We start from the raw sequence: 20,074 nt of genomic DNA, 5'->3' as shown, positions 1-20,074 counted from the left end.
AGATCTAGAGGAGGAGGAGGAAGGGGAGAGAAGGTGTTAACATCAGATCAAGAAGGTAATAACCACACACTGCTGCCTGGGCAGCTCTTTCAGAAATCACTGCTGAGCCACAGAGAGTGGTGCTTCTTTCAAGACCTTTCTAAGCATTATTATTATTATTATTATTATTAACCTTTATTTACACAGCACTGTACATACAATCTTTTTAATTGGACGGTTCCCTGCCCTCAGGCTTACAATCTAAAAAGACATGACACAAAGGGAGTGGTGGTGGGGAAGGGGCCTCTCTAGTAGGATAATACATATAAAATACATAGCAATACAGGAAATGATTCAATAAAACAGGCAACAAAAGAACATCAAATAGCAAGTGATAATTATGCAATGCCTGGGAACGCTGCCCTGAACAGGATGGTCTTCAACTCCGTTTTGAAGCTGGTTAAAGAGGTGATGGCTCTTGCTCGCGGGGGAAGAAGGTTCCAGGAGTGAGGGGCAGCGAGTGAAAAGGGGTGAATCCGAGATGGGGCAGAGGAAATCCTGGGCTGAGACAGCAGACCTTGACTACCAGAACGGAGGGCCCGAGTGGGAAGGTGAGGAGAAATAAGGTCTGATAAATAAGGAGGGGCCAGTCCATGGAGGGCTTTAAATGTCGATAGCAGGAGCTTATACTGAATGCGGAAAGGGAGGGGGAGCCAGTGAAGGGATGCCAACACAGGAGAGATATGGTCACAGCGGTGGGCGGATGTGATAATGCGTGCAGCTGAATGCTGGACAGAAATTAAAGGACAGAGGTGAGACAGAGGAAGCCCTGCCAGAAGGATGTTACAGTAATCAAGTCGTGAGATCACTAAGGCATGGACCAGGATCTTGGCAGTAGAGGCGGAGAGATAAGGTCGGATTTTAGCAATATTATACAAAAAGAATCTACAAGCCTTGGCTGTGGTCTGGATCTGAGGGATACACGACAAAGAAGAATCAAAGATAAAACCAAGACTGCGAGCTTGCTGGACTGGTTGAATAGAAATGTTGTCCACAGAGACAGAAAAGGAGTGTTGAAGGGTGGGCTTAGGAGGAAAGACAAGAAGCTCCGTCTTGGACATGTTGAGCTTCAAATGCCAATGGCGCATCCACTGCGAGACAGCTGTGAGACATGATGAAACTTGCTGTTCAAGCCTTGGAGAAAGGTCAGGGGTGGAAAGATACAACTGGGTGTCATCGGCGTACAGATGGTAGGAAAAACCAAAAGAGCTAATGAGTTTTCCTAAGGACAGTGTGTAGAGAGAAAACAGAAGGGGACCCAGAACAGAGCCCTGGGGAACTCCAACAGATAAGGGAACAGGAGAAGAAGTCTGACCACCTGCAACTACTGCAAAAGATCTGCCAGACAAGTAAGATCTAAACCAGTCGAGAACAGAGTCTGAGAACCCAAGGTCAGAGAGTATGTCAATTAGGAGAAAGTGATCAACGGTGTCAAAGGCTGCAGACAAATCGAGAAGGATGAGAAGAGAGTAAAGGCCATTAGCCTTGGTCTGTAAAAGGTCATTCGAGATCTTAGTGAGAGCTGTCTCTGTAGAATGCTTTGGGCAGAAACCAGACTGAAAAGGATTGAGGATGGAGTTGGCTTCAAGAAACTCAAGACAGCGAGAATAAACAATCTGTTCCAAAACTTTAGAAAGAAAGGGAAGAAGAGAAATCGGACGATAGCTAGACAAAGAGGAGGGGTCAAGAGAAGGTTTTTTCAGAATTGGGGAAATGAGAGCATGTTTGAAGTCCGACAGGAAGGAGCCTGTAGAGAGAGAGAGATTGAAGATATGGAGAAGCGAGGGCAGAAAAGAGGGAGCTATAGAAATTAGAAGACGAGTAGGAATTGGATCAAGAGGACAGTTGCAGGTTTGCAAGAGTTCAGAAGTGTAGAGAGTTCATCCAAAGAAGCAGGAGGAAACACAGAAATTTTTTTAGGTGAGGGCAATAGAAGATTATGAGCAGAAGAAGAATCGGGGGGGACTATTTCAGAGCGAATAGTGGTAATCTTAGAGATGAAATAATTAGCAAAGTCATTAGGAGAGAATGATGAAGAGACAGGAGGAGAGGGAGGTTTAAGCAACGTGTTGAAGGTGCAGAATAATTGCTGCGGGCGCTTTTGATTGACAGAGATCAATGATTTGTAATAATTCTGTTTTGGCATAGAGAGGGCACGTGAGAAGGAAGAAAGAACAAATTTGAAATGGATAAAATCAGCCCACTGTTTGGACTTTCTCCAAAGACATTCGGCCACTCTAGAGCAGGACCGGAGAAACTTAATGTTGGGGGTAAGCCAGGGCTGAGGCCTAGTCTTAGAGGAAGAAGTGTGTACAGAGACAGGGGCAAAATGGTCAAGAGTCGAGGAGAGAGTGGAGTTGAATAAAGACATTGCTGAATCAGCAGAATCCCCAAGATTTAGGGAAGAGAGAGATGAATCCAGGGTCAGACCAGGATGGTTAGAGTCAACAGACTGAAGATCACGAAAATGGTGTTGAACAGTATGACGACGAGGAGGAGTATAAGTAAGAGCAAAGGAGATTAAATGATGATCAGATAGTGGAAAGTCAAGTGCCAGGTAATCAGAAATGGCACAGTTTGCAACAAGAACTAGTTCAAGGCAGTGACCAAGAGAATGAGTTGAAGTGTTGGAGTGTGGTTGGAGGCCAAAAGAAGCTAGCAGAGAGTATTACTCTCTAGTATTACTGCATTGATCCATATATGTTGACCCAGGATTTTAGGGTCAATATTTGGGCATACATTTTTGACTTATAGTTGAGTATATATGGTAACACAGCTTCCTGTCTCCATGGAGCTTACAGTCTAAAATTAAGTGTTGAATCTCGACCATCTCATCTCCCCAGGTCCACTTCCAGAGATACCCACCTGTTAATAAACTTTTTACATGATTGTACACTCCTGTAACTTCAGCAATCCAAATATAATGGTTGATTTGTCATTTCATGTAGAGGTATACTTCTCACCCAAAAACTTTGTGTTGTTTGTACTGTTAGTTGTTATGGATTTTGTTTTGTTTTTTTGTTTTCCCCCCAATAAAATCATTTTTTAAAAAAAGTAATAAAATTACACACCTGTGGTGGTAAGTGGAAAACAAATATGCAGTCAGCAGATCCTCAACTTGTAGTCAGTATTTTTTTTCAGAGAGAGAGAGAGAGAGATTAAGAACAATTAATTTTTGTCATAGCTTTGGTATTATATCTTTTTCTTATCAGCACATTTTTGTCAATCATTTTGTGGAAAATAATTCAATTTGGACTCAATATAATTTAGTCTACATCCCATTTTCAGGTGGTTTCAATTTACAGCATGCTTTAACTGCATGTGTAGTTGTCACATCTTGCTGACACACTTAAAAATGACTTGGTAGATTTAGTTATCCTTTTCTAATCTACTTACAAAATCTTGATAACTTCACTCACCCATAAGAAATTTGCAATATAGACTGACCTTTCTTACTATCACATTTTGTAATGGAGCTACCACTGTGAATTGAAAGAATGTAAGGTACTGTATATTGTGATTTTCAGTACTTCTATTCAGATGATATTTTCAACTTTGAGGTGCCCTGTTGTCATCCAAAATGTCATGAAATATTGTTGGAAAGAAGGCCAATGCTATCACGTGAAAGATTCCTTAGCTGGATCACAGCTTAAGGGCACATTCCAACAAGTTTTTCTTTGTAAACCTTGTTGAATGGAAACCATTGGCTCTGACAGTCATTCCTATTGTTTTTCCCATTGGGCCATTGTCCGATTTCCCAGCTGCTTGGTGCTACCGTTATCTTAACATTGGCTGCCTCAATTTGTATTATAACTTTCTATCTTATTAATTCAAATATAAAACAACTATTAGACTAATGCCATTTTAAAATACTTCTCTTTATAGTCTATCCTTCACTAACAGCATTTATGTACAAAATAAGGGCTCAAAATGAGAATTTTCTCCTAGAGGAGGCTAGATTGGGGAGGGCCTGGCTGTTTATTTATTACATTTAAATATCAACCTTTCTCCAGTAAACTGAATATGGCCATGTAACATGTATGCTGTGAGGTTGATTAGGCAGGGAAGATGAACAGCCTAAGTAAAATTTATAAGTTCAGTGGGAATTTGAACTTGGATATCTGAAGTCTCCATCCAATGGTCTAAGCATTACATCACACTGGTTTTCCCAAAACATAGTTTTAGTTGTCAAAACGTACATAAGTGACCATTTGTGACGACAGAGATAAGTCTAAAACCAAGACTGTAGTGGAAGTCTTACAGCATTCAAGAGAACCTATTGTGAGTGCCTTACCTCTGCTGTAATACTGGAGGTAAAGTAGGTGATGGTTTCTAATCTAATGAGAAATGGCTGATTAGATCTGATCAGGGCATGCAAATAATAGGGCCCTAACAGACAAGTCAAAATAAAGCTGCTCCTGGTCACATTGGAGGTATGCTGTTTAAATGATGCCTGCCATAGGCAGGTTTACTCTTATATAGTTATTGTTTTATGTATAGCGCTGTGCAAATCTACAGTGCTTAATAATAATAATAATAATAATAATAATAATAATAATAATAGTCCAGAAACTGCTCCAAAGCTGCACTCCAATCCTTAGCCTGTCTGTTTGGGCCCAATACTTTCCAAGCCAGTATCAGGAAGGGTTTGCCTACAAAGTGCAAGGAACCTTTAATGGGTTACAAAGCATGTACTGCACCCAATACCCCTTTGGGTCCCTCGTTGTCAGTCCAGCAGAAAAACATGTCATTATGAAACCATATTGTGTGTATATCATTGTGCTTGAATAAGGGATTTTAATATTGCTCATACTGTTTCCTAGCCAAGCAAAGATAGCAAGCATAGGGAAAGAAAAACCAAACCAGGATTTCTTCATTCCTCTTTGAAATCAATTGTGTTAAGCAATTCTTTCTGAGTCATCAATTCTCAACCTGACATATAAGACAGTATTTAACAGCAGCTTTCCACCACATTCCTCGACATTTGTCTCATACATACGTTCTGTAAAATGCCCACAATGCTACTCAGCAAGCTTATGCCAGAGGGACAACAAATAGTTCAGTCACCTATTTTTCTTTTAAAATAAAATGCATATAATTTGGTCGAGCCAAGTATAATAACAGGCTTTATGAAGCTCAGACATTTTTCCTGGCAATGACACACCTACAACACATGGTTAATAATTCCTTGAACTGGCATTCCTTATTGTTGCATCAGACATGGTGAACTCTTTTGGTATTTATGATCATGAGGTGTGGCTGTTTTTCTTTCCCCTCTAATTCAAGTCCCAGGAGACTGCAGGATTCTGGACACATCTGAAATGAGAGACTAATTCCCTGTGAGAACTGAAATTCATGAGGTTTTTAGAGTTCAGACAGCATGTGCACACAGTACTCCACTGAAACAGCTGAGGACAAGATTATATGGCCATTGGGTGGGTTGGGGAGGAGAAAGCCATACAAGTTGTGGTTTTTCCAAAATATTTTGGCATTCTAAAACATTTTTCAGAACGACTAGAAGTATGCCAAGACTGTGGCTCCCTTGATCTGAGCTCTCTGCCAAATGAGTTAGGTCTAGAAAAGAGAAAATGGCTCAACATGCCGAAATCTAGTCAAAATTCAAATAAATAAAAAAGAGCTGTTATGGATGCCAAATAAAATTGGTTGTGTGACTTGGCCCTCATCCAGTTCACGTAATGTGGTGTTTCATGACAGATCCAAGTCCTCATTATCTCAATGGATCCACTAATGTGTAAGTCAGCACTACTTCATACTGAGGTCTTCAAGATAATGAAGGCTAGCGCCACAGCAAAGTTTCAGGAAATTAAGCTAAGTCTTAAATACCAGCATTCTGTGAATGACGTTGACTTGGAGTTTCACTTTACTTTTGTTCTTTGAGATGTAATTCAGACATTCTTTCAGTCTCAAGGGTGTCACTTATCTTTAACCAGTTCCCACATTGCTAGAAGAACTTTTATGCAACTGAACTACATTGGCAGGACTGATCATTTGGGCCTTTCCTTTTGGATCTGCATCCCACTATCCTGGAGCAATGCTTATTAGCAGGACAAGTGATGCATGGAGGTTGCTGTCCATGGATCTCCAGCTTTAAACACATTTGTCAGAACATCTCAAAAGCAATTTGAACTGAAACTGAACTATTGATGCAGAGTAGGGAAGAATAATGTAAGCTCTTCTCTCATCGACTGTACCATTTTATTGAGAAGGTGCTGCTTTCACAGAATCATATCTCACCTTGTTAAAATGTCATGCAGAGTAAAATATATTTTGCATTTGGGTTTGCAGTCATTAGAATGGAAACTATAGGAACATTCAATCCATGCCACAACTCAGCTTTCTGCTGCCTATTGCAAACGTGAACAAACTGCTGCAGATTTGTAATGGGAAAAGTGCACTGTGATAGACACATGCCCCGTCTATGGCAAAACTGAATTATTATAAATCGTTGATCTGTGCCAACGAGAGGCACCTGCAGTGTTTATTCTTCTGCTTTGACACTTTGCTGAAACATTCCCCTCCCCCGTCTCTTCATTATTTTCCCCTACTGACTTCACCAACTATTTCATCACTAAGATCACCACTATTCGATCTGAGATAATTCTTCCTGATTTGTCTTCTACCACTAATCATCTGGCACCATTAACTAAAAAACTCTCTGTGTTTCCTCCTGTTTCTTTGGACGAATTCTCTACGCTGCTGAACTCTTCCAAACCTGCAACCTTTTCTCTTGATACAATTCCCTCTCGTCTTCTCATCTCTATAGCCCCTTCTTTTCTGCCCTTGCTTCTCTATATCTTTAATCTCTCTGGCTCAGGGCTCCTTTCCTTTGGACTTTAAACATGCTCTCATTTCCCCAATTCTGAAAAAAAACCTTCTCTTGACCCCTCTTCTTTGTTTAACTATCATCCGATTTTTCCTCTTCCTTTTCTTTCTAAGGTTTTGGAATGGGTCGTTTATTCTCGCTGTCTTGAGTTTCTTGAAGCCAACTCCATTCTCAATCCCTTTCAGTCTGGTTTCTACCTACAGCACTCTACAAAGACAGCCCTCACAATGCTCTTTTGCAGGCCAAGGCAAATAGCCTTTACTCTGTTCTCGTTCTTCTCAATTTGTCAGCGGCCTTCGTCACCGTGGATCACTGTCTCCTAGTTGATATACTTTCTGACCTCAGGTTCTTGGACTCTGTTCTTGATTGGTTTAAATCTTATTTGTCAGATAGATATTTTGCAGTGGTCACAGATGGTCAGACTTCGTCCACTGTTCTGTTATCTTTTGGAATTCCCCAGGGCTCTGTTTTATGTCCCCTACTTTTCTTTCTTTACACATTGTCCCTAGGAAAACTTATCAGCTCTTTTGGTTTTTTCCTGTCATCTGTACGTCGATGACATTCAGCTCTATCTTTCTACCCCTGACCTTTCTCTGGGTCTTGAACAGCAAGTTTCATCTTGTCTTACAGCTATCTCTCAGTGGATGCACCATTGACGTTTGAAGCTCAACTATGTCCAAGATGGAGCTTCTAGTCTTTCCACCTAAGTCCACCTTTCAATACTCCTATTTTGTTTCTGTTGATGACATCTCTATTTAACTGGTCCAGGAAGCCCACAGTCTTGGTTTCATTTTTTATTCTTTTCTGTCGTGTATCCCCCAGATCCAGTCCACAGCCAAGGCCTGTAGATTCTTTCTCTACATTATTGCTAAAATCTGTCCATTTCTCTCGGCCTCTATTGCCAAGACTCTGGTCCATGCTCTGATCACTTCATGACTAGATTATTGTAACCTCCTTCGGGCAGGGCTTCCTCTCTCTCACCTCCGTCCTTTAATTTCTGTCCAGCATTCAGCTGCATGCATTATTACATCTGCTCACCGCTTTGACCATGTTTCTCCTTTACTATCATCCCTTCACTGGCTCCCTTTCCCCTTCTGTATTCAGTATAAGCTTCTGCTGTTAACTTTTAAAGCCCTGCATAGGCTGGCTCCTCCTTATTTATCTGAACTTCTTTTTCCTCACATTCCCACTCGTACCCTCCGTTCTGGTAGTCAAGGTCTGCTGTCCCAACCTAGGATCTCCACTGCCCCATTCCAGATTCGACCCTTCTCAATTGCTGCCCCTCACTCCTGGAACCTCCTTCCCCCATGAGCACGGGTCATCACTTCTTTAACCAGTTTCAAAACTGAGTTGAAGTCTATATGGTTCAGGGAAGCATTCCCAGGCATTGTGTGATTGTTTATCTGATTTGTTGCCTGCTTATTTTTATCTAATTCTATTTTGTATTATCTATTGTTTTATATCTATTTTGTAGAATATACGCCATTGGCAGGTTTAATTTTTATCAATTTTATTGTTTGTATGTATAGCGCTGTATAATAATAATAATAATTGCCTGTCTAATAGGGCTTTTCTTCTTTAGACACCTGGCACAAAATGCACAAAGGGTGGGACCTCATGTCACAGGAGGCATAGGAATGCTTCAATTCTGCCCTTCACATAGTGACATGTGACATACATCACAATGATGCCATCTCATTGTCTCACTGCTTGTTTCCACTCCCATTTACTTGGCTATAGCTGGTGGGGGGGTGGAAAAATACACACTGTGATGTGCACAGTGGATATTAACTACCTCTTAGCAAATGGTGCATTTTACCAAAATGGTCCTGTCATGCAAAATTAAGATCTGTCCTATTCACACAAACTAAAGAAAGGCAAAATTGGCCACACATACTTTAAGAGTTATATCAGTGACTAAGGGCCAGTCATTTTATGCAATGTGAGCTCCTAACTTGAAATGAACAGGAAAACCCACCCAACCACACAAGTATTTTATATGTACAATAAGGGGGAGAACACATATAAACACTGAAACATTTTCTGCTTTTGGTGTTTATCTTAAGATTTAATTGTTTAATGGTTTAAAAAAGGAAAATATTTGAAGCAAAACGATCTCAGGATGCCACAATGCTTGCTCATAGTTCCAGATGTCCACTGACACTCAGTTTTCAAAAGCATTTAGGATATTAAATGTCTTTAATTATCTTAATGGTAGTTGTATTTAAGATGAAGAAGCCCTATCCTTTTCTGAATGTCTGCTTGATTGTCCATTAAAAACTATGGGAAGCTTTCCAGATTCTCCAGTAAACTTTAGACATGTTGTACAGGAAGATCTTTGGCAGTCAACCCCAGTTATGAGTATTCAGTACACTGGAAAATTAAGCATTTATCACTTCATTCCAGAACATTCCTCATATGCTCTCAGTGTATATAGAACCTTTGTGCACTATTACTCTCTGCTTCAGATAGCAAAATGTCTTGAGCTAGTTCCTCTTCATTAAATAACTTCTCCTTTGAGTTGAACAGGCAAATCTAATAAACAAGAGTCCTGGATATATCACTGGCCTTATTTACCCAAAGTAATCAGCAGTAAATTGCCAAATTAATCCACAGCTTTCCAGAAAACACCCTAGAAAGACAGGTGGCTAGTAAGATCTAATAATTAGAGAGAGAGTATGTCTGGAGATGGGATGAGGAGACAGAAACCTACCATATTCATTTCCATGTGGTGCAGAAGTTATTTTACAGGTTCACATTACTTTCTTAGTGTTGTTCTGTGTTCAAGTTGTTTCTGAATTATGGTGACTGTAAGGTGAGCCTATCATGGGGTTTTCTTGGCAGGATCTTAAGCAAAGACTTACCTCTGCCTTTCTCTGAAGGTAAGAAGAGACTGTGACTTTCCCAAGGTCACCCAGTTGGTTTCTATGGCCAAGTGGAGATTTGAACACTGGAATCATAGTCCTAGAAATTGAACATTTGCAACACAAAAAATATATCACCAATCCAATATGTCTCCATCTTTGTGAGGCCACATGCCCCTTTGTTAGGCAAAGGTCACTGAATTTCTCAAAAAGCCTTCACGCTTTTCCATCAGGAAAACATGGATTTCTTGGTGTTAAGTTAAAACATGCCAATCCTGTCCCAAATTAATAATAAAAAAAGTTTTACCCTTGTTGGAGGTAGAAACCTCAAATAGTAAGGTTCCAGTCCACTGATTCTCTCATTAGGATTCCCTTCTTGCAGCTATAATTTGGTATCTTGAAATCCAGAATACTTCCAGTTTGCAATGCTAGAAAGCAGAATAAGAATTCTGCTTCCCATGAATTATTCTTTCAGGCTGCATCTGTACTACAGAAATGATCCAGTTTGACACCACTTTAATTGTCATGGCTCAATGCTGTGGAATCCTAGGAACTGTAATTTATTGTGGCACCAGAGCTCTCTGACAGAGAAGGCTAAATGTCCCACAAAACTACAATTCCCAGGCTTTCATAGCATTAAGCCATGGTAGTTCAAGTGGTATCATAATAGATAGTTGCTGTAATGTCTATACAGGGGGAATGCAGTCATCATTACACAGATTTGAACGCTGGAGCTCTCCCTTTCCTTGCTTTATCCTCATAACAACCTCCTGGGGTAAATCAGCCTAAAAGAGAATGACTGCCCAAGTTCACCCATTCAGTTTCATAGGGACAAGAACCTGTATGCCACATCCCACTCCAAAATTCTAACACTACATCCCACTGGTGCTCTGCCTTCAAATATTTCAAAATAACTTGTAAAGGTAACAATTTAACCTGTGGAAGAAGAACGGCATAAGATCCCTTCCAACTATTCTCATCCTTCTGACCTTTCCGCTGCTAGATGCAGCCTCTGTTGGGGACAGTGCACCTCAAGTTGCAGGTATTATTTCCTTTCTTCATTTTCTAGAAACCTTTGCATAAATTATTCCTGTTCTCCAAATGCTGGGCAATCTACAAACAAAACAATAGAGCCCTTCTGGTATCCCATTTTAAACTTTCATCTTGATCATAAAAAAAAAGTGGGAGGTGGGAACTCCATGATCCTTGAAAGGCCTCTTTGTGAAAGAGAAATTTAATAACCTTGCTGTGTGTACACCAGGTGTTCTTTACTAACAAGTACTGGTGATAGAGTGATGTTTCATTTTGACAATGACATCTCAGAGGTATTCAATTGCACTCAAAACATTGTCCAGATGCTATATCTTCCAGGATTACTGAATATCTGGTCAAACCATATAATTTTATTACACTACAGGGTTAAACATACTAAATGGCAGTGCCAGGGAACATTTGGAAACACAGTAACCTTGATGTTCAATGTGGGGAAATTTCAAGGTGTTTAATGGCTTCATAAAATGGCACACTTTTGTCTCACCCTATAACATCAGCAGTAAATTCTTGCATTACTGCTGTTGTAAAATGCAGTAACGGAAACCCCAAGTTGTACTATATGATACCCCTGGGGTAAAAGTTAAGGATAGTTTTTCCTCAGAAATGGCCACAGGAAAAGCCATTGATTGTCAGAACACGCTGAGAAATATCTAGCCAAAGTTTAGCACTTTTAAATTCCATTGATTTCAATTAAAGACGTAAGTGACTAGTTACATTTTCCTGACTATAACAAAGAACCATAAGGAACGCATAATGACTCAGACACGTTTGAGCCCCTCAGTATGGGCCAAAGTATTTGAAGTTTCTTTCCAAGGAAGAATAGAAACAATTGAAGTATAAATACTAGATCACAATAAATGAACAAAATTTATAGTCCAGTAATCACCAATATTTTCCCCCAATTATTCAGAACATTTTAAGTAGGGAGGAGGAGATAATTTGAGAGATTAATAAGAAAAAAATGAATAAAAATTAAAATTTAGGTTTAAAAATCTTAATTTTCTCTTTTGTATATATTGCCATATTAAGATTTAAGACTGCCATGTTAAATTGTTTTGATAAATGCATAGATCTCATTTGGAATTTAGATACATGCACAGAATTTCTCCTGCTATGATCTGCTATTTGTTTATTTGCTTGTTGGAGTGGTACACAACCTTTCTCTCCCACCACATGGGACTCAAGATGGTTCACAATAAAACCAAAGAAGGACATTAAGTTCAGAACAAAAAAGCCCACCCAGATTCTTTAAAGCATAAGACAACTGAAGAAGTAATTTAAACATTTTAAATAGGAAAGGGGCAGCATTTGCTCAAATTAAAAGCCCATTTTACAGCAAACAAATTTAAATTATTTAATGGAACGCTTCACAAATTTGCATGTCATCCTTGTGCAGGGGCCATGCTAATCTTCTCTGTATAGTTCCGATTTTAGTATATGTGCTGCCGAAGTGAACACAATTAACTTCTTTAATAACAACATACTTGTGTATTGTTTCCTGGGGTACTGGCCTGAAAAAAATTATAATGTCCCCTCCTTCTCAACTACCCTGGGGAATGTGACCTGCTCAGGTTTTGAAAATAACAAGAATGCATTCCACTACTGAATACTGTGCTATGAATCTGATAATGGTAAAGTTCATTGATCCTTTCACTTGTTGATGCAACTGCCTAGTTTTGTGAAAAAGTTCTTCAAGTACTCAGTCTCAGGGCTCCTGAGTTCAGTGGTAGTCACTCAACAAATACATGTACAGTATGTAGAATTACATCCTTTACTGGTTCTCAAATGGTGGGGTGAGACCCCTGGGGGACACAAGGGGGGGAGCGAGACTTGGAGGTCCTGATCCCCCTCCTCCTCCCAAACTTTTTATGTGTGTAAAATTTACATATGCACCAAGTTAAATATTGAATTTACTTAAATAAAACTAATGTGATTGGAATGATGTTATTTCCTTCTAAGATGTTAAAATCTGAATATACATGAATGTGCAAATGAAATATTCAAAATATTTTTTATTCATATACATTGAGTAGGGGGGGCAACATCCACAAATACATGTAAAGGGGGGTCCCAAGGGTAAAAAGTTTGAATGCCACTAGCCTTTACCACTGAGAAAACTTGTGAAGAAACAGAATCAATTGTCACTTGAAAGAAGCCAGAAGCTAGTGTATGTCATAGAAGTAGACAATTAAAATTAAAAGGGATCTTGGGTGATAAAACTTCAGTTAAAAAGAACACACACTTCCTTCCTAACTAGAACAATCCTAGAGTAGACCCAGGGCATATGAACAGAATTAGCTACTGTGCCTTTCTGATATTTTAGCAACAGAAGAAAAGCTTCAGTTTTGGAATCTTTAACATTTTTCATGTAGGAACTGGCAAAACGACTCTTGCTTTAAAAAAAACCTATGAAATTCATTGGGTCTCGCTAAGTCAACAGGCAACATGAAGGCACATACATACATTAGGTTCATATAAATAGAATTATACAGTAATAGCACTTTCCCCTTTAAAAATCTAATTAAATTTATTTTTCCTGGAATGCAGTTAGTTTATTCTAGCATGTTAGTACAACAAGTATCTTATTATCCACTCACAGCCAAAAGGTGGGAGGACATGAAGAATAATTGTCTGTTTCTTCTAAAGGAATGCTATTAAAAAATACCTAGACTGATCTTTCTCCCATTTTTAAATAAATGTTTTATAGAGACGCTATGCCTCATTTCAAATCTTCAAAGCTCAGAGCATGAAGAAATAACAGATCAATCATGAATTTGGGTTAAAAACATCTGAATCTTAGGTCATTAGAAGTATAGTTGCCAATCTTTCATCTTCACTAGCCTTGGATGAAGATTATACTAAATATAGTGTTAACTAAAACATGCAGTGGGCCTCTTTTGCTTTGAGCTAAGCCAAAGTCAAAACAATGGGGCCAAATTCGGGGCTCTTTCATGCTACACAATTATGACACCATGATTCCAATTTAATTGCCATGGTTCTATACTGTGAAACTCTTGAGTTGTTGAGTCACTAGAGCTGTCTAGCTGAGAATTCTAGACATCTCTTCCTAAGCTGTAAATCCTAGGATTCCATAGGAACTTGCCATGTCAGTTACAATGGCATTATACAGTGGTCCTGCTGTATTGGTAGGTTAGCTATCTCCGGATTGGAACTCCCATCACCCCATCTCATATTATTCAATGGTTGTGTGTGCACGCAACTGCACTAATGTGAGTATGTGCACATTGCCACCCATTTACTAATATGCTTTTGAGCTCCCACATTTTTCCCGTCTGTGGTGGTGTGGTGGAATTGACCTCCCACAATGGAAAGTATGTACTGTTCTTCCTTAAGTTATTTAAATTATTTCCATCCTCAATTTGATCTGTTCTGCCTCAGCTATTTCCATTCTCATAGGCTGAATCCACACTGCAGAAATAATCCAGGTTGCCACCAATCGAATTTCCATGGCTCAATGCTCTGGAATTCCAGGAACTGTAGTTTGTTGTTGCTCTCCGACAGACAAGATTTAATGTCTCAAAAAATACGTCTCTCAGAATTCCATAGCATTGAATCATAGCAGTTAAAGTTGTGTCAAACTGCATTATTTCTGCATTGCAGATACCAAATTCATCCTCATTAAGTTTAAGTAAAAGAGGAGGAAGTGTGGAACAGCAAGCCAGCCTACTTTGTTACTACTTAAGACATTTTTTTCTTTCTCTTTTTAATGCTGTTCATACTTCTATGTTCTTGACCACCATCTGGGCCAGTATTCTTTGACAACTGGGCTTGCATCTTATATGGTTTCCTCCAACTGATATCACTGCAAGGATGGGGAAGAATTTTGTTCATTTCTAGGTTTGGAAAGGTTGTACTGGGCAAAAGATCCAAACCAAGATCCTGTTGAGGACTTATGGGCCTTTAATATTTTTGCCTGCCTTCTTGTGTTTTAATCTTGCTACTGTATTTTGCATTTTCCTAACATAAATTGCAGGTGTGGGACTGCACTGGCAGATGGTGGTAGGGAATTAAAACTCCTGTACCCCATTCCAGGTTTGGAATTCTGTCCATATAACTTATATTTTTAAAGAAATCATTCATGCTAGTTCTAGCCACATGGCAGATGTCCACATCTATTCAGTTAAGCTGTGCCTGAGACAGTAAGCCGTGTTTCTGGCTGTACCATTTTCAATGAAGGGAGATATTCATATTATGGAATGCTACTTCAGGAAAAAAAAGTATTCTTACACAGAAAATCCACTATGTCTTTGGGGAGGGGGTAGTTCAGATGTCATTTTATTTTTAGAGCAACGATGTGAATAATCTCACGCATGCATTCTGGGTTTGTTAACACTTTTTTATCAGAACTACATTTCTGCATATGTCTCCTGCATAATCCACCCCGCACTCTCAGGTCAACAGGAAAATTGGTACTCAGTCATCCAAGGGTGAGATTGGCGACTACCCAGCAAAGGGCTTTTATGGCAGTAGCGCCTTCTCTTTGGAACGCCTTACCCGAAGAGATCCGCCTTAGTGGAACGGTGGAAGCCTTTAAAAAGGCATTTAAAACTTACCTCTTCCTACAAGCCTACCCTCCCAATTCCTTGTAATAAAGTTTCCCTCCCCTTACTGTTTAATGATGTAGGTATTTATAATTGCGATTTTAATAATGTGGAATGTTTTTAGCCAATATTTGTGGAATTAATGGGCATTGATGTGTATTTTTAATATGTCATTTGTTTTATATTGTATTTACCTCTATACTGTACACCGCTTTGATCCTGGGAAAAGCGGTTTATAAATAAACAATTTATTATTATTTTATTATTTTGTTGCTCACACATGCTTGCCAGTCCTGCACCTCCCAGTCAAGAGTGCTGGTGAGTCCTGTGAGAAACTGTCTGCAGCTAGATGTCTCAAGGCAGTGGCAGATGCTTCCCACTTCTCCCTGGATCCGCTGGCTACAAAGAGATGGGGGGGGAGGAGGAAATGAGAAAGGGACAGATACAGCAAGGCATGCAGGGTTCAATTCTGGGTCTATTTGCATCAGTTATTCACATGGTTGATGATGCAAATCTTCTTTAAAATAACTTGAAAAAACAACCCAGTACCAATTTTCCTCCCCCTCAAATGTAATTGGTTGTATTCGGGATGAATGTGAACAACAGAGATTGAACTGGATTCATCTTAGATTATTTTCACCATCTGAATAATCCATTGGAGAAGTCTTGAAATAGGAGAAAACACTCCATCATGGAATTTTTCACCAGTTAAGAAAGAAGACTAGTAATGGGAAGAGCAGTGTGAAAGAACTAAGCAAGATCCTAAAGAGTACTGAGCACTAAAGTTAGAATTCTCCAAGTCATCACCAAAGAGGAGTTACAGAAATTTGATCTAGACAATGAGGAAACTGAAATAGTTAAGCGTTTCCCTGATCAGAACAGGGATTGCAGTCAAGAAATCAGAAGCAGACTAAAAGTTGAAAAGGGGGCTATGACAGAACTAGAAATGCAAAGATATAAAACTGAGCACCAAAATTAGGATCATCCAAACCATCATATTTTCCATCACCATGTACAGATGTGAGAACTGGACAGTGAAGAAAATTGATAAAAAGAAAACCAACTCATTTGAGATGTTGAGCTGGAGAAGAGTGCTGAGAATACCATGGATAGCCAAAAATACAAACAAATAGATCCTTGAATAGATCAAGCCTGAATTCTCTTTGGCAGCTAAGATGACTAAATTGAGACTGTCGTACTGTGGCTGCATCATGAGATGGCCCGACTCATTAGAAAAGACAATAATGCTAGGAAAGGTGGGTTGCAGTATAAAAAGAGGGAGGCCACAAACCAGAATCAATTAGGGAGGTTACAAGCCTTGATCTGCAGGCCCTGAGCAGACCAGTGGAAGATAGGAGAGCTTGGAGATGTCTCATAGATAGGGTTGCCATAACCCGCCTGGGGGAGGGACAAATCCGATTTTTGGCCAGTTGGCATGGTCCCGCCCTCATTTTGCTCCTTGCTCAGGTTTATCCCGGGTTGAGCTGGTTGCCGCCGCCTCCGCTGCAACAACCGTGGCCGCTCTGCAGCCACCACCGCCATTGCTGTTGCGGCTGCTGCTGCAGCCTTTCCACTGCCTGCTGTGCTTTGCCCTGGCCCTGTGTGCTCTTGCAGGAGCTCCTGCCCTTCAGGCTGGCTGGCCAATGGCTGGACAGCCCTACCCTGCTGCAGGAGCCTGTGACTGTTAGCAGGAGGCGGGGCTGTTCCAGCTCCACTCTCCCCATTGGCCAGCCAGCCTCAAGAGGAGGAGCGTCTCCTCTTTGGTCCCTTGCGCGGGCCGAGGGCAGGAAAGAGCTTTGCCGGCAAGCTATTTCTCTTCCTTTTCTTTTTCTTCCCCTGTTTTTTCTTCTCTTCTTCCTCTTCCTCTTTCCCCTCCTCCTCCTCCTCCTCTTTGTTTTCTTCTCCTCCTCCTTCTCTTCTTTCTCCTCCCCCTACTCTTCTTCTTTTTCTTCCCCTTTTTTCTTTTCTTCCCCTCTTCCTCCTCCTCTTCTTTTTATATTTTTCCCTATTCTTCTTCTTTCTCCTCCTTTTCTTCTTTCTCCTTCCCATTCCTTTTTCTCCTCCTCCCCCCTTCCTCCTCAGCTGCTGCTGCTCCTGTTGTTGTTGTTGTTGTTGTTGTTGTTGTTGTGTGCCCAACTCCTTTATGACTAATGGCAACCCAGCCTCTAGCCCCCCTTCTCTAGCCCCTCTTTCTCCAACCCTCCTTTCTCCAACCCCCTTATTTAACCCCCTTCTATCTAATCCTCCATCTATTTACCCCCCCCCCTCTCTAAGCCCCCCTCCTCTTCTTCTCAGGGATCCAGGGCTTCTCAGGACTTTGCCTCCATGTTAAAAAAAAAAGACTGACCCACAAATCCCCCTTACAGTAAGTTGAGATATACCTGGGGGAAAAGAGGAGTTGAGGGTGTCAGGGATGATGGGAGTTGTTGCTCTTCACCTCTGGCTCGAACTCACCACCTTGTTATGCAGCAGAGCTGACCAGCTTTGGTCAGTGGTTAATGCTTTTCTTCAAAGCAGCAGAGTTTCAGAGAATAGGCTGAAGACCCTGACAAACTCTCCAAGCCTTCTCACTCTTCTTCCTCAGATGTCTCCAAACTTCTCCAGGATTCTGCTGACACTTGTATCTTCACCCAAGACACCAGGCAACTCAGTAGTCTTATATAAAAGATCTACTTTATTCTACTATATACAAATGCTATCACAATCTCTACAATCTCCAATACTCCAAACTACTCAACTATCCAAACTACCCACAAAATACATTGGCAAACATAGCAATTATTATAGCCATTGTTAAACACCACCCACTAGTCAGTTTCCACCCAGTGGGCGTGTACATCCATTTTGATTGGTTCACATAGTTCCACCCATACTTAAGAATTTCATCATTTCACCTTGTACACTTAATGAATCTCAGGTGTTTTCAACTGTACATTCTATAATTCTGTCCTTGACATTCAAGTCTTCTAAATTACATTAGCTTTTTCACCTGTGTGGCTTCTTAATTGCTTTTGCTTAGTCACTGTGACTTTCACATACATGTTTTATTTCTTCTACTGTATATCCCATGTTGCATTTTCCTTAACAGAGGGTTGGGGGGGTTGCAGGTGGCAAGGAGAAGGAGGAAGGGGGGGAATTGCTAAGAAGGCTTGGAATATGTAGTTTGCCGGCTGAAGGGGCTGCCTGTCTATCTCAGCTCAAATGCTAAGGATGCCTGGACTTGTGCTGTTGTGTGTGTTTTGGAATTTGGGGGAGGGGGGGGGTTGGCCAGAAAGGGAAGTACATTTCTGCTATCTGTCTAGGAATAATGCCAAAATGTCCTCCATTTTGAGCATGCCTAAGAAACATGCGTTTATATCAATACTTTTTAAAGCATTAAATTTTTTCGCGTGTCCTCCATTTTAAAAATACATTAGGCGCTAAATTTTGTCCTACATTTTTCCCCATTTGTCCCAGTTTGGAGGTTGACAGTTGTGGCAACCCTACTCATAGTCAGGGTCACTATGAATTCTGGTCAACTCAAGGGCAGCTAACAAACAAAATAAACAAGTCTTAAGCAGTACAACCAAAATAAAGGACTACAGTGGATCCTTGTTATACGCTGGGGTTTGGTTCCAAGATCCCCCGTGTATAACAAAATCCGTGTATGCTCAAGTCCCATTAAGTATAATGACATAGCAAAATGGTGTCCCTAATAAAAAATGGAACATCAAGGTAAATTTATACTTTTTTGGAACATTTTCAAACCGTGTATGCTTAAATCCGTGTATAAAAAATCCGTGTATAAGAAGGGCCGACTGTACTATCTCAATGAGAATTTAAGTTATGCAACCAATTTCATCAAATCCTGAATGGAAATGGTCAACTTGATACTGGACTGGTTCAGGTCTGGATTGGTCCTGACTGGATCTAAGTTGGATTGGTCAGACGTAATTTAGACTGGCTGTGGCTGCATCTGCATTGCAGAAATAATCCAGTTTGACACCACTTTAACTGCCATGATTCAGTGCTATGCAGTTCTGGGAACCAGTTCTGGGAGGCATTTAGCATTCTCTGTCAGAGAGCTCTGGTGTCGTAACAAACTACAAATCCCACGATTCCATTTAGTTTGTGGTGTCAAACTGGATTATTTCTGCAGTGTGGATGCAGTCTGGTCCAAACATCAAACCACAGTAAATAAAAGGCAGACAAGACATCTCAAAAATATTGTAAAACAGCACCACAGATGGACAGAAAGTGCTAGATTTTACTGACTGACACTGCTGTTTCCAATATGGGCTAACAATTATTCTCTCCAGTCAGAATGCTTGGGTTGGTGGTTAAGAATATAGGCTGGAATCTTGTTGGGCAGTTACAAATGCACAATCTAGAGTTTCACCCACATGACTCATTCGTATTCACGATACCTATGTAGCCTCTGGTTTAGGGAATGGAGACTGTGAAAATCTCTACTTGCTACTAGAAAGTACCCTATTTACTGAGTAACAGCTACTGTGATTAATGGGGGGTCTGATGCCTTGCTGATCAGGAAGCAGATGACAGTTTCCACCCTATTAGGTGAGAGATCTCCAGTAGGAGGGAGAATTGTGAAGGAGTCCTGTTTCTGCTGGTCACACTAGAGATCGCTCACAGGAGAAGGTGGAAACATCAATCAGCTGCTTTCTAAGTGACAGGGGTACAGATCCCTATTGATCACAGCAGCTGTTTGCCAG

General features: G+C 40.4%; 1 non-coding gene across 1 annotated transcript; it reads right to left on the bottom strand.

The window, feature by feature from the left end:
• Window positions 1-12,151: 12,151 nt before the first annotated feature.
• Window positions 12,152-12,258, bottom strand: LOC149319388 (U6 spliceosomal RNA). The gene has a single exon (XR_016280346.1). It is a non-coding gene; the product is annotated as a U6 spliceosomal RNA (small nuclear RNA).
• Between the last annotated feature and the right edge of the window lie 7,816 nt (window positions 12,259-20,074).

Source organism: Sceloporus occidentalis, unplaced genomic scaffold (assembly GCF_023333645.1).
Source record: "Sceloporus occidentalis isolate IW3139 unplaced genomic scaffold, rSceOcc1.0.p SCAF_2, whole genome shotgun sequence".
NCBI classification, from domain to species: domain Eukaryota; kingdom Metazoa; phylum Chordata; class Lepidosauria; order Squamata; family Phrynosomatidae; genus Sceloporus; species Sceloporus occidentalis.
The sequence above is the reverse complement of the archived record's forward strand: the minus strand, read 5'-3'. Positions and strand labels throughout refer to the sequence as shown.